General features: G+C 36.7%; 1 protein-coding gene and 1 long non-coding RNA gene across 16 annotated transcripts in view; both read left to right on the forward strand.

Annotated features, from left to right (window-relative positions):
* Positions 1-14,253, forward strand: part of NTRK2 (neurotrophic receptor tyrosine kinase 2) — a 214,899-nt gene that overhangs the window by 101,196 nt on the left and 99,450 nt on the right. The window lies entirely within an intron of this gene.
* Positions 2,168-10,861, forward strand: LOC140704878 (uncharacterized). Its single transcript, XR_012084354.2, has 2 exons — positions 2,168-2,235; positions 10,710-10,861. It is a non-coding gene; the product is annotated as an uncharacterized LOC140704878 (long non-coding RNA).

Genomic DNA, 14,253 nt, shown 5'->3' on the forward strand with positions numbered 1-14,253 from the left:
TACTGACATTATCATCTTTCCATAGACTTAGTTATGCCAACAGGATTTCAGCCTATGTGTTTAAACCTTAAAGAGAGAAAGAGTAAAAGGGCTTTTGACTTTATGCTAAGAACTGAATGGCTTGAAATATTGAAACTTAATTCTTTGTAGTTCTTTTTTTTTTTTTAAATAAATTTTCTTTTTTGTTTACAAATCTTGTTTATTATTTTTGATGGTAGAAGTCACAAGACGCTATTCCCAAGCATACCACTGATCAGTGCAGGGGCAATTAGGTTTTTAAGTAGCGTCAGCAAAGTAACAAAGGCCATATATTTCAACAGATAATGTTTTCGCTTTTTTTTAAAAAGGCAGTGTAAAGTTAATCCTTACCCGTGGGACTATTTGCACAGCAGTGGGAGAAAGACTAGCTGTTTGTCTGGTTTGGTAAATGGGGCAATCCAGGGGAAACAGTCCTTATTTACTAATTAAATGAAATCCTAAGATTAGCTCAAGGGGTTTGGGGATGGTTGTTATCTTGGTGATGGTACATACAGTACCAGGTAGGGAAAGTTGGTGCTATAGTTTGTCATTACAAAAGTGGATTGTTATACAGGACCAAAAATATTATATTGGGTTGCACATAAGCTCTTTTACTCTCTGTATATCTTACATGGCTTTTTAACCCAGGTCAGAATGAGCAATTAGCAGTAAAGAAATGATAGATTCGTGGTGTGGTATAGTGAATAGAGTGACAGACTAAGACTCTGGAGGACAGAGCTCGAATCCCCACTTGGCCATACAATCTCACTGGGGGAGTGAAGCTGGTAAAACCACTCCTTAAATATCTCACTTACCTTGAAAACCCTGTTAAGGTTCAAGTTAGTTGTTTTTGACTTGACAGCACAAAACACACACAGTAAGAAAACAACAGTGCGAAAATGGCTTTTTCGTGAACATATTCACAAGTGTCTATACTGTTTAAAACAACGAAGTCATTTCTGGCTTATGTTGACCTTTCAGATTAATATTAACAGTGCTGCTTAGGTCGAGCAAATTTAAGAATGTGATTTCCTTTACTGTGTCAACCCATCACATGTTAGGTCTTCTTTATTTCTATTGCATTCAACATTTCATAGCATTTCCGTCTTTTCTAATGAGTCTTATCTTCCCAAGATATTTATTTATTTATTTATTTATTTATTTATTTATTTATTTATTTATTGGACTTACATACCGCCCCATAGCGCTACAAGCACTCTCCGGGCGATTTACATTTTTTTAAATTATACAGGCTACACATGCCTAAAGTACAGTAGACTCACTTTAATCTAATGAAAGTTCAGGCTTAATATGGTCTAGAATCCATTTATTTGTCTTTCAGGTGGTGACATTTGTACTTTTAGAATACTGAGTTCAATTAATTTAGAATTACTGCTTCCTGCTAAAAATGATTATGCTCAACCCTCTGTTTTATTTACCTTCTCTTAGGAGCAAAGTGGAGGTGTCATTAACTGCATTTATAGAATGTGGTTTCTGACATATAAATAACTACTAAGAGGAAATCCTGAGCAAACTTAAAATTCTGGGGAGGAAGCATTTAATTCTTCTCCTACAGGAGCTCAGAAAAAAATTGCCTCTTGGAAATAGCTGTTTGCATTTCAAAGAAAATTCCCATTATGAGTTTGCCTAGAAAGCACATGGCAGCTTCTGAGAGCAGAAAGTTTGTCTTGAATATTTAAATTTAAATGTCTGCTACCCATCCCAACACAGCAGCTCCAAAGATGCTCACTGTTTACATTACAAAATGTGTAAATTGCTTTCATGGAATTAAAATCATGTTTAGTTTCCTGTTCAGTTTGAGTGCAGAGTAGCAGCTGAGGTGTTTTCACTTGGAAGTCATAGACCCTGTAATATTCATGGTGGAGTACTGTACTGCTGTACTTATCTCATATCCTGTGTTGATATTGTGTATATTTCTCAGCCTTTTTCTGCACAGAGGTGAATGGATTAAGATCTCCTAATCTTTTCCATGGTGGGTGTAGGAATGTGTGTTTCTCTTTAAAGATGTGTGTGCATTTAAAATGAAGATAAGTGCCTGTGCAGACAGTAGCCAGGTTAAGTTATGTTAAGTTATGTTGAGCTTGATCAACACTCATTCTATTGTTTTAATACTAATGCATCTCATTGCAGTTGAATTAAAACAAATTGGTTTGGTAGAGCATATGTGGCAGTCATTGCAAGACTACGATGATGAAGGTGAGCTTGTCAGCTGTGTCAGCTCATACCTCAAGGGACAATCAATTTTATTGTTGTTTTAAATAAATGCACTAAGAAAATTATTCCATCACAGTAGTTATATTAAACTAAATCACTTACCTATAACTACTGCTAGGAAATTAAGTGTTTCAGTAGAAAATCAGATTCAGGAATCAAGATTCAACCTGTTCTTGAAGCGGTTGCACCTACCCTGACCGCTCAGGTTCATAGTCTGTAAGTGCTCCTTGACTCAGCAATGTCACTGTACTCCAAGTGGCAATGGTGATGAGGCATGGCTTTGCACAAATCTGCTTGGTTCACCAGCTGCACACATTCTTCAGTAGACCTACCACAGCAACAATTATCCATGCCTTAGTTATATCATGTGTTTACTATTGCAGTGCACTCCGTGTAGACCTCTCTTTAAAGAGGGTCCAGGACCTTCAGTTGGCGCAGCTATATCGGCTACTCCCTTTTGGGAGCCCAGTATGGAAATAAATTACAAACAACTAAAATGTCCAAAAGATGCTATTAAAACAATTTAGATATCATAAGCAGATCTAAAAAGATGTGTTTTTACTCATTTAGTAAAATCGGTCAGAGTGGAAACAGATCACAACTTGGAAGGGAGTGCATTGGGAGCCACAAACTGGAGGATACTTATGGCATTGTGTCTTGTACAGCTCAATTGTGCATTTAATTTTATATTAATTGATATAGTGAGCTTTTCATGTTTTTTTTTTAGGATGCTGATGGAATTTTCAAAGAGGGCTTCTTAGGTTAAACTTAAAACTAATTTGCCTTTGTGTTTGGTTTATTTTGTGATTGTTTAAAATGTTGTAGTTTGGGACAGAATTCCTAAGATTTATTAATTATTTATTTGAAATATTTTAATTTGCCTTTAAAAGGATCCAAGGCAGCTTACAACAATTAAAAGACAGTGTTTAAGTTAGTAACAATGAATATACAGTACTAAAAATATCAATGAATACAGTACCAAAAAACATAAGCAACAACAACACGCATTCAATACAGTAAGGTACAGTTTTAAAAACCTGCTCAGCAGCCATTCACTCAGGGAAAACTTGCCTGAAGAGAAAAGTCTTTGCCTGCTTGTGGAAGGACAGTAAATATGGGGCTGATTTTCCTTTTGACCGATCAGGAGCACCTCTGTCTTGTCTGGATTAAGCTTTAGTTTCTGCACCCTTATCCAGTTCCTTACTGACACTAGATGCTAATCTAGAGCCAAAACAGCTTCCTCAGATTTAGATGGCAAGGAAAGATAGAGCTGAGTGTCATACATATATTGGTGCAGCGAGCTCCAGAACTCTGAACAATCTCTCCCAGCGGTTTCATGTGCAAGAGTGCGGAAATCTGTAGGTGTACTTATGAAAGTTCTGTACTTTTGCTTTATATGCTGTAAAATTTCCTGAATGCACAAAAAGCCAAGATCAAATTTTATATTATTACAGTACAGTACTGTTAGGATCTTTTTGTTGACTGTTTCTTCTAGATAACTGCATATGATATGACATCATCCCTTCTTTTTACAGCCTGCCATTGCAAAGCTGACATACATTTGTTCTCCACATCTCTTAATATACTCTGAGTGCCATTTTGTACAAGTAGTCTGTATAATCAAAAATATTGGTTCTTTAGCTCATTGTAATTATTTGCATTCTCTTTTCCCGCCCATGTCCTGCTTCTGTGACTGAATTGTACATTCACAGCACAAAAACTGTCAGAATATCATATTTGAAGGGAAGTTATTTGAATTGTTGCTTTCAAAATGCCCTTATTTTCAGCACCAGCAAAACTCTAGGAAGAAGTGTTTGTTAGATATTATACAGATTGATATCATAATAATAATGCTACATTTTGAGAAATAAGCTGCAAATCCTGGATTAAAATGCTGAATACAATGCATATACATTTCCCTTTCAGTCCCAATGCAGCAAGATATTGTATGTGCCTTTCAAGGTATCAGTGGGAGTGAATATAGTAAAGTAGCCTAAAATTAGGGATTTTGAACGCAGTTCCTCTTTAGAAAGCTGAAGAAAATCAGTGATTATAAAGGAAGTGTATTAGGTTATTAGGTTATTATTTACATACACACATATGCAAACACACACTTTCTAAAATGCTGAGTATATGCGTCAGACTTTAACATATTCTCCGAATTCATACTGTATTAAGGTATTTGTATATTTTTAAAAATTAAAGTGCAGATAATTCTGTTTAATCCTATCCTTCAGCCACAGTGCTCATTTTATGAATGTGTGAATAAATGCTTTGAATGATTATAGATGTGAATGAATGCTGTCTTTGATACTCATTACTCATTTAATAATTTAACTGTTATTAATTTGCACTGGAATTTCTCAGAATTGATACTTTGAAATGTTTAGCTGTGTATGATGTTCTATAAAATGTTACAGAGGGGGGAAATACAGTTTTTATCAGTTGTGCAGAAAATGGATTTTTTCCCTAAAAATCACACAAACATAGCTTAAGTTTTTAAACATTAGTAAATCTCATTTATGTTAATGATTTTCATATACACATACCTCCTGAAGATGGCAGACTCGGAAGTTCATTTGATCATAATTATTCACTAGTTGATATGGCAGTAAAAGTTACATATGTTACTCTGCAAGGGCAAATGTGTTTAAAACAGTTTAACAAAGACTAATTATGGAGTCAGAAATCCTGTGTTTAGTTCATTTCAGTCCTTGACTGGATATGTGACCTTGTTTGAGTGTTCACTTAGCCTCCATGTGGATTGATCAATGCATCTGAAAGAGCAGTGCAATCATTAGAACTGATCTAAAGTTACACAGTATGGGCTCCACACTGAATTTCTCTCTGATGTTTGGGCCTGACTGTATGTGTCAGCCCAGGGTTTTTTTTGGGGGGGGGGTTGGCGGAATTGCATCCAGATAGATTAAGGCAATCCTCCCAAAATGCTATCCCAGATTATTGGACATCAGTTCCCTTCATCCCTGGACACACATTCTATCTGCTGGGGCTGATGGGATTTGTAGTCCAAAATCTATGGGTGTCACTAAGTTTCATAAGGTGGCTGTCAGACATAAAATGAATCTTAAGGAGTGATTTCCCCCACTTTAGCTTTATAATCCTAGCACTCGTAGTTCACATTATCCAGTTATTTGTAATATTGTGCTAAATATCATTTTAAATGATGTGGCAGTTAAATGTAGAGAATATAAAGATTGTGGTGACATTCTGTACAAATGAATGTATAGGTCATTATTTTGCAAGTGAAGAATAGGTTGTTTTTAAAGTTATTCACGTTTCTGCTGACCTCTTCACTATAAAACCAGTACATGGAAATAATAATAGCTAGGGTTAAGTCAAAATTTCGTATTTTTCTGATAATTTTTTTTTGGGGGGGGACGACTTTTTGGATTCTTCCTAAACATAGAAAAAATTCAGTCCTCCCTTGAATTATATTGAGCAAAGTGTGCTCCTCAGTTTTGTCTTCTCTGAATAAGTTGAGTAATGTCATAAACAGTTCTGGATCTGGTTTTAATTTTGTGTAACTATATATTTTAAAAAATCTATGAAGTAAGCAGTGGGTTTAGCCCCTTCACCTTACCCTCTTAAGTGCACCAATATGAACTTAATACAGTGTTATGAATGAACTGAATAAAAATTTATTTTCTAAGACTTTTCTTTTCCACCCTCACTCAAATTATTGGAGAATTTCTCTTCTCCTAAACCTAAAGCATTTGGCTGAATCTTCCTGCACCCCATTTTACCATCTTAATATGGAGATTTGTGGAATTTTAGAAATTTGTTTTCATTCAGCTCTACACCGTATGTCACATATGGCAGTGTACATTATTCATATAGCTGAAAGCAAGTCTGTGTGCTTTGTTTTCTTATCCAGTCCCCCACCCCACCCCGCCGCCGCTCTTTCCTATCATCAGGCCACAATCAGAATTCAGCCCATTCCATTTTTAATTTCCACTTCACCACACCAAACAGTTAAAAAAAGAAATAACAAGAATACCATCCTAAGCAATTATCTCCATTGTTTAGTGCAGCAGCTGGTGGTGATTACAAAATCTATGCAGGTTGAAAGGGGCATCCGATTAACAATGCAGCATGAGTCCACAATTTGAGAAACACTGTCTTACATTTCAAAGGGACACTTTCAGACATTAGAATGTGCCTTTTCCAGAAGGTGGATTTTAAGTTATTTATTTTTATAAATATGTTTGTTTTTCACATACAAGTGCACATGCATGTTGCTAATGACTTTGAAAAAGGATGGTGACACAGCACTTAGATGCCATATTATTTTCATTCACAGATGTTTGTCTGTTATGTCCAGTTATTGTTTGACATGGTTTTACCATTTAGATCAGTGGTTCTTAACCTTTTTGAAAGAAACGCCCCCTTGAGCCATTGAGGAAGTTATCATCGCCCCCGTCCCCGCGGTGATGATATCTTTCTTATTTATTTATTTATTTATTTATTTATTTATTTATTTATTTATTTATTTATTTATTTATTTATTTATTTATTTATTTATTTATTTATTACACTTAAATCCAATGACCCCTGAAAACAAAATTCAATTCCAAGAAAATGAAATCCCCCCAAAAAGTAACATTTAATGATTTAGTTGCAAGCGAATTTTAAGACGCAAAAAGAAATATAAAAAGGGCATAAAAACAAACCACAATACAGGAACTAAAAATTTCAAGACAAAAACTCTGAAACTAAATTAGGATTGGAGGCAAATATATATTCATGCACACTGTAAAAAGGCTGCAGCCATCTTAGCAGGTTTGGCTTGCTCCAGCGCCCCCCTACTGCCCCCTTCTGCTCCAGCGCCCCCACGCCGCCCCTTTTCGTTCTACCGCCCCCCTGAAAAATGAAATCACCCCCTGGGGGGCATTATCGCCCACGTTAAGAACCACTGATTTAGATGATGCTACACAATATTGTTTCTTGCCCTGGAATACAGTCTCCAGAAACCAGGCAAGGCCTTTCCTTGCTTTCCAGTTGAAAAATTACAATGCAATTTAGATGGCAGCATTAGTTTGGATTGCTTGGAAAAGTAATTCCAAAGTTCCAAATTCTAGGTTTATAAAGTAAATGCAAAATTCATGTGGCAACTGAAAATAGGCTTTTCTGTATACTTGAAATAAGAACCTGACGAATTTAGTAAGATTTCCTTTTTAGGTGACATTGCTGCATCTCTTTTCCTTCTTTTTTTTTTTTTACAGTCAGCAGTTTTTCATTTCTCTCCCAATAAATCATTTTTCTTTTAAATGGGTCACAGATACATGTTTCTTTGCAGTTGACTGCTTTCAAGTTCTGTAAAAGCAGAGTTTATATTTATCTTGTTTAAATCGGTCTCAATGTCAAGGGATATCAAATAACACTACTATACTTGGGATGCACTTGGAAATACAGTGTGAGACAGAAACTGAGTGATCTTGATCAGACATTAAAAAACAGAAGATTGTTCAAATTTTTGATCTCCCGTTTGCCCATGCTCCACTAGGAGAAAAAAAAAAGAACCTTTTTGATCTCCCGTTTGCCCATGCTCCACTAGGAGGGGAAAAAAAGAACCTCAAGAAAGAGAAGAGTTCACACACCTTCACACTTTGCACAAACAGTTAACATTTGATATGGCCATGGTAAGAACAGCATGCTGATTATACTTTAGATGTAAAGTTCCACTGCACCCTGATTCAATGCATCTCTTAGATTTTCAAAACATATTGACTTGTGGTCCTGATGTGTGCTGCACAGTTTTTTCGGTGATTACGCTAAAAAGCAGCTCATGGCCACTCTGCCCTATATAAAAATGCTGGGAGGAAAATCTCCTGTGTTTGATACTAGAATGGACTGGGGAGCGTGATCTTCAGGAAGTTGAAGGATATCTGCATATTGTCCTTTGCAAGATATTAGTGTGTTTTAAAAAATACTCACAGAAAGTGTGAGTAATGTCAAATGAAATGGATATTCTTCAGAAGTAGTTCTCATTATAGTAAATGTTACTTGACAAAACTAAATTGTGTTAGTATCCTAAAGGCTTTTGTTCAAAACAGCTAACAAGAAAGCTTTGTTACAGAGCCCAGGCAGTTATGAATTGATTATTGTTGTTTGAATATTTTAAACTTTGTGTGTGATTTAGCCAAATTCCTTTTACCCACTCTGTTTTTGTTGGCTCTTTGTTCCAAGTTACAGGGATTGGTTCAGCAAAATGGAATTTAGGGTAACCTTCTCAGAAACCTGAAATAGCACCTAATAAGCTTGTCTGGTTTTGCACATATGTGAGACAGGAGATAATAATGTTGCCTCAGGTGTTAAATTAGCAATCAAATGGAATGCAAATGAAGTAATTGCTGTTTACTTCTTTCTAAGCTTCAGAATTTATATCAATAAACTTGTAGGTGAGAGGGGTGCTCTCCTGGGTCTATTTTATAAAAGACAGATTTTTCTACCAAGAAGTCATGTGTTTGAAACTGCAGGAATGTACTATAGCATGTAATTCATCAGATTGTACGATTATAAACCAGTATCTTTTGCCACAACAGTTTGACTGAGGAGAACATTAGTCTTATTCAGACACTGAGATTAATGCCAAAAGTGCATTGCAGTAGCATGCTGAAGGAACAAGACAATCATGTCTTTTCAGCCATGCAAGTAGTCTACAACATAAACTGTCCCTTATGCATGGAGACAAAAACGTTGTGGCACTTTAAAGACTAAATGCTGTATTTTAATGTGAGCTTTCATGGACAAGTCCACTTCTTCATTTTACAAGTCTGACGATGTGGACTTGTCTACAAAAGTTCACTTGAATACATAGCAGTTAGTCTTTAAAGGCAAAGGTAAAGGTTCCCCTTGACATTTTAGTCATTCGTGTTCGACTCTAGGGGGCGGTGCTCATCCCCGTTTCCAAGCCATGGAGCCAGCATTTGTCCTAAGACAGTTTCCGTTGTCACGTGGCCAGCGCAACTTAGATTCGGAACGCTGTTTACCCTCCCATCGAGATGGTACCTATTTTTCTACTCGCATTTACATGCTTTCGAACTGCTAGGTTGGCAAGGAGCTGGGACAAAGCGACAGGAGCTCACTCCGTCGCGTGGATTCGATCTTACAACTGCTGGTCTTCTGACCCTGCAGCACACAAAGTCTTCTGCAGTTTAGCCCGCATTTTAAGGTGTCACAATGTCTTCATTATTTTTTATTTTTCTTTTAATTTTGCCTGGTATGCTAGCGTAGACTAATGTGGCTACCTTGTGCTTCAGTGGAACAGAATTAGATGAATAGAGTAGCCACATGCATCATGAAAAGAAGACAAATGTGGATTCAGGTTTGCTTAAAATTAGGTTACTTCTACATCTGTATCGATACTCAGAAGTCAAGTATACTTGCAAATTTAGTAGTAATTAATCACAATCAGAATAAAAATTCAGTTCATCACACCATGGTGGGAAAGACTGGCCAGGTGATCTGTGTGACTCCTGCTCAATCTGCGGCACAGGTGGACGGGTATCTTTAGGGCTCCTTTCCAGCCTTTTGTTGGTTCTTCTTATTTAAATGTAACTTAACTAGACTGTCCTTCAAAATGAAGACAACTGACGACTGCTTTCTGATAGTCATTCAAATGGAGCACTGACCTGGGTAAAGTAGAACAAATGAAATAGGTAGCCAGATGGGCAACAGAGGCAGCTTGTTTTATGAAGTCTAATGCTTTTCACCTGCAGATTTTAGTTTTCGTGTGTCTTATTGGAAAACCATTTTTCAGTTAAGTTATTTTTACTGTACTAGAATAAGACACGTGAAAAATCTTTGCCTGTGCAGCTATTAGTAGCCTGTGGCCCTAGATAAGGGGCCTCATCTCATCATCTTGAGTTGAACCTTTCCCCATCCTTTGTCTACAATGCACTGGGATTTTTTAAAAGGAATTTATTGCTTTCTAGTGCTAGTTTAAGATGTGCATCTTCCTTTCTTCATTCATCTCTAGTGCTGCCTTCTCTTTTCTTCTGCTTTTGACATTAGTGCCTGATTTGCGTGATATTCCTTATATTTCTTTATGGAAAATCTCACACAACTCAAGTCTCCTCAAAAGTGTGTATTACTGCTCAGTTCAAACTGCAGGTGTTGTAGGAAATGGAGGGTGCTTGTAGTGATTTTCAAAAATGTTATTGTAGTGCTGTCTTGGATGGAATATATGAGCCAGATGGGTTTGTGTGTGTACCATGCATCATATATTTTATATCATATATATAAAAAGAAAGTCATACATGTAAGTCATATTAATTTTTCTTAACCCGTGTGTAATTTTTTCTTCTGCTTTTGATATATGTTTTGTTAAATGCATTCCATGTTTATTTGATTCTTATGAATTCATTTGTGCTTGGTTCTTTATGTCAATTTTTGTTTTAACTGATTTCTCATATGCTTATTTTTGTTTCTTTTAGGTTCTGTTTTGTTTCATAAGATCCCACTGGATGGGTAAATGAATAAGGAAAAAAAGAGAAAGTGGGCTGTTGAACCTGTTTGTTGAAATTATGTGCTGTCCACTAGGCACGGGATATGTTTGTTGTGTTTTCTATTCCTGTACTCCTTGTGCCTCTCTTGTAGAGATGGGTTATGCTTTGAGGACTCTAGAAGTATGCACATTCTTTGGCAGTTTCACTGCAAAATCATCCCCAGGTGGCTATATACTCCAGAAAACTTTAAAATAAACTTGTATTCTGTTAACATGACTCTGTTCATGAAGTGACATTTCAGCAAAATTGTGGTGCATTACTTCAATATGGTCATCTGTTTGAGCTTATCAGGAGAAATAATTGTATAGATAACTATTTATTAAAGCGATATGGCAAATATTTTATGTACTAAAAAGGTTAAAATATTTAATGCCTTCTCATTCTGGAGATTGTTAGCTTTCCACTCTTGAATTACATTATTGCTTCAGTAGTACAGTTGTTCACTTTCAAACACTTGCATTTTCCAGTATTCTGAGCTAAGATCCTAAAGCTGCATTAAAAATATGTTTTGTCCTTAGCTACTTCCATGGAGTGGTTTATCTGTCAAAATTAAAACCAGGATAGGGAATGTATGGTCCTTGATCTTGTTGGACTGTGAGAGCGAAGAATGCTAGGAGTTGCAGTCCTTCAGCATCAGGAGGGCCATATGTTCTCCATCTCTGATCATCTATCAAAAATAATTGTTAACTCTCAGCTTTTTAGCAGTTGTCTAGTATTTAAAAGTTCACTGCTTCATGACATGAGTTGGTCAAGGAACCACTATTGTATAACTGAAGCAAATGTTATTGTTTTGATCCTTCCACCACCTCTGTTAGACTGAATTGCTATCTGTACAATTCATATGTCATAACAGTCCATGTGTAGACTTTTAGGTCTTGAATCCACCAGCAGTAATGTTACATTGCTTCCATGCCATCATACAAATTCTATCTGAGGTCTTAAGTAAGGACTGTTGGTTTCCTTGCCTTGCATCCTTTTCTTTCTTGAAGAATGGCAGAAGCATCCATATGTTAAAGCGGCTGGAATGATATGAGGACAGCCAAAGAAACAATTTTCATCATTGTAGTCTCCCTTTGGTACAAGTCTCACTATCCTACACGCTCCTGTTACATATAAAAACTATGAGCAAAGGAGGGAGGCACTATTATGGTACAGTAGGCTAAGAGTTTTTATTGACCTTTAGAGGAAAAGGGGTTCTATGCATCACAGAAGCTTCATATTGCCTACTCTTGAACCTTTGGTATCTCCATATAATTCATATAAATGAAACTCTGGAGAATGTTGTCAATGAGACTGACTCTGCTTTTGGTTTGGTACCATATAACATTTATTGTTAGTGGGCAGCAAAGTCAATGATATATTTAGCTGATTCCAGCTGATCCTCATCAAAGCAACATAGTTCCATTTGTGGAAGATCAGTAGGTGGAAAACTAAATCAAAAACTCAAGACATCCCAATGTCTCAACAGTCTCAGCATTTCAGTTCTTTAAGTTTGAGGTGAACATATAGACCTAAATCTTGTACGTGCTACTGGAATCTGCTAGTATAATATGCATTTCTTGCCTCCCCACCAGTCCTGCCCACTTTCCCCAAATTTGCTTTAGAAGAATTCGTAGCCCCACAAAACAGGTTTACAGACACACTAGACACAGATTCTCAAAGGAAAGGAGAATTGTCCCTTTCCCATTCCACTGACTGAAGCATTTCTGTCAACAGAATGACCTCATTGGAGACCACCCATAGTTTCATAAAAGGCTCAGGATCTTCAGCAATCTTTCTATAATTTATTTTTGTAGTGTTTTGCAGTTCAACTTAAATATACAGCTGCAGGTGTGATTATTGAATACTTCTACATGTACTGACAAAATATTTTGGATTCTATGTAATCGGCATTTATTTTAATGAACCAAAACTGATTTATGCATCACCAATGTATATATGCACAGAGACAATGTAGGATAATCTTCAGGTGTTTTTGAATTCCACATTAACCACCAAATGCATTGTGTTTGCTACTGTTACTCACAGAGATTTATGGATTAGAGCCCCCAGCTATTCACTACTTTTGCTTTGGCAACAGACAGGCTTAAATAATGAACGAAGCTATGCCCTACTAGCTGATTTCTTTTTTGATATGAGTTGCACATTAGACTGATTGCAGCTAAACTTTGAAATTGGGGGTTGCAATGTGCTATTTTCATTTCCATTATAATTACCCTGCTTTTCACTCTACAGGGATTTTAATCTGTCCGAATGAGGTGGTTTGCAGGGACAGCTGTTAATTTCAAAATTAATGATCTTTTAACCCACAATGACTATAAAGTAGTAATCAAGGATTTACTAAAATGGTTAAACACACAGTATGTTGAACATTCAGCATTACCATTATTTTATGGACTCCAATAAGCAATAAAAACCACTCGTGGAATGATTAAAATCTATTTTACACATTGTTAAGGCCTGAACAGATAACAAAGTATATTTACCTTATGAGGTTTGAACTGATTTCATTTATTCCAGAATCTGAATAAAATTGTGGATGAAATGAGTTGAATCCAAGTTTGTTCATACTTAGGGTATATCCATTTAAATCCTTGGATGCAAGTTAATTCTGTTTGTTTCATTTGGCTTTCTCCAAATATGATTAAGTTTGGAAACAACTCTGTAGTTATAGAGCAAGTATGAGCAACTTGTTGCTGTCTAGATTAATTTTTTTCTTATATGTGTAGTCATATTCTTTGACAAATAATGGAGGAAAAACTGCAATATCTGCATTTCATCCCAATCCATTAAGCATATGTGACATATTAGCTTAAGACATTGAGGGTAAAAGCATTTTTTAAAAAATAGCAAATTGTGCTGCTTATATACCACCCTGTAAAGCACTCTCTGGATGGTTTACAATTTTTTAATAATGCAGGCTACCCATTGCACACACACCCATACGCTCAGTACTCATTTTACGGACCCTGGAAGGATGGAAGGCTGAGTCAACCTCCAGCCATTTGTCAAATCCATTGGTATCAAACACTAATCACGAGCATAGTTTTGGCTGCAATACTACAGTTTAACCACTGCCACAATCAAGTTCCCTCTAAGGTGTGCGGCTGCGTGAGCGCATATGATTTTCTCCCCCTCAGCTCAGGGCTGCTCCTCCTCTGCACATCCACAACGATTGTTTCCAGCCCATTTGGTTCCGGTCATGACAGAACCATGGGGGGCGGAGTTGCATGTGCAAGGGGCGGAGCCCTGCCCAGTGAGGCTGAAAATTAGAGGGAACATTGGCCATAGTGTTACACATCTAGAGACAAATATGCATCCCAAAGTTGTGACCCTCCAGATATTGTACTGCAGCTTCCATCATCTCTGCCAAGTAGAGTCAATGGTGAGGAATGCTAGCCATTACAGTCCAACAACCTGCCCCTTCATGGTATTCTGTTTCTATCATTCATGCACACCACCCTTCCTCTAA

This window comes from Pogona vitticeps, chromosome 2 (genome assembly GCF_051106095.1).
Source record: "Pogona vitticeps strain Pit_001003342236 chromosome 2, PviZW2.1, whole genome shotgun sequence".
NCBI classification, from domain to species: Eukaryota; Metazoa; Chordata; class Lepidosauria; order Squamata; family Agamidae; genus Pogona; species Pogona vitticeps.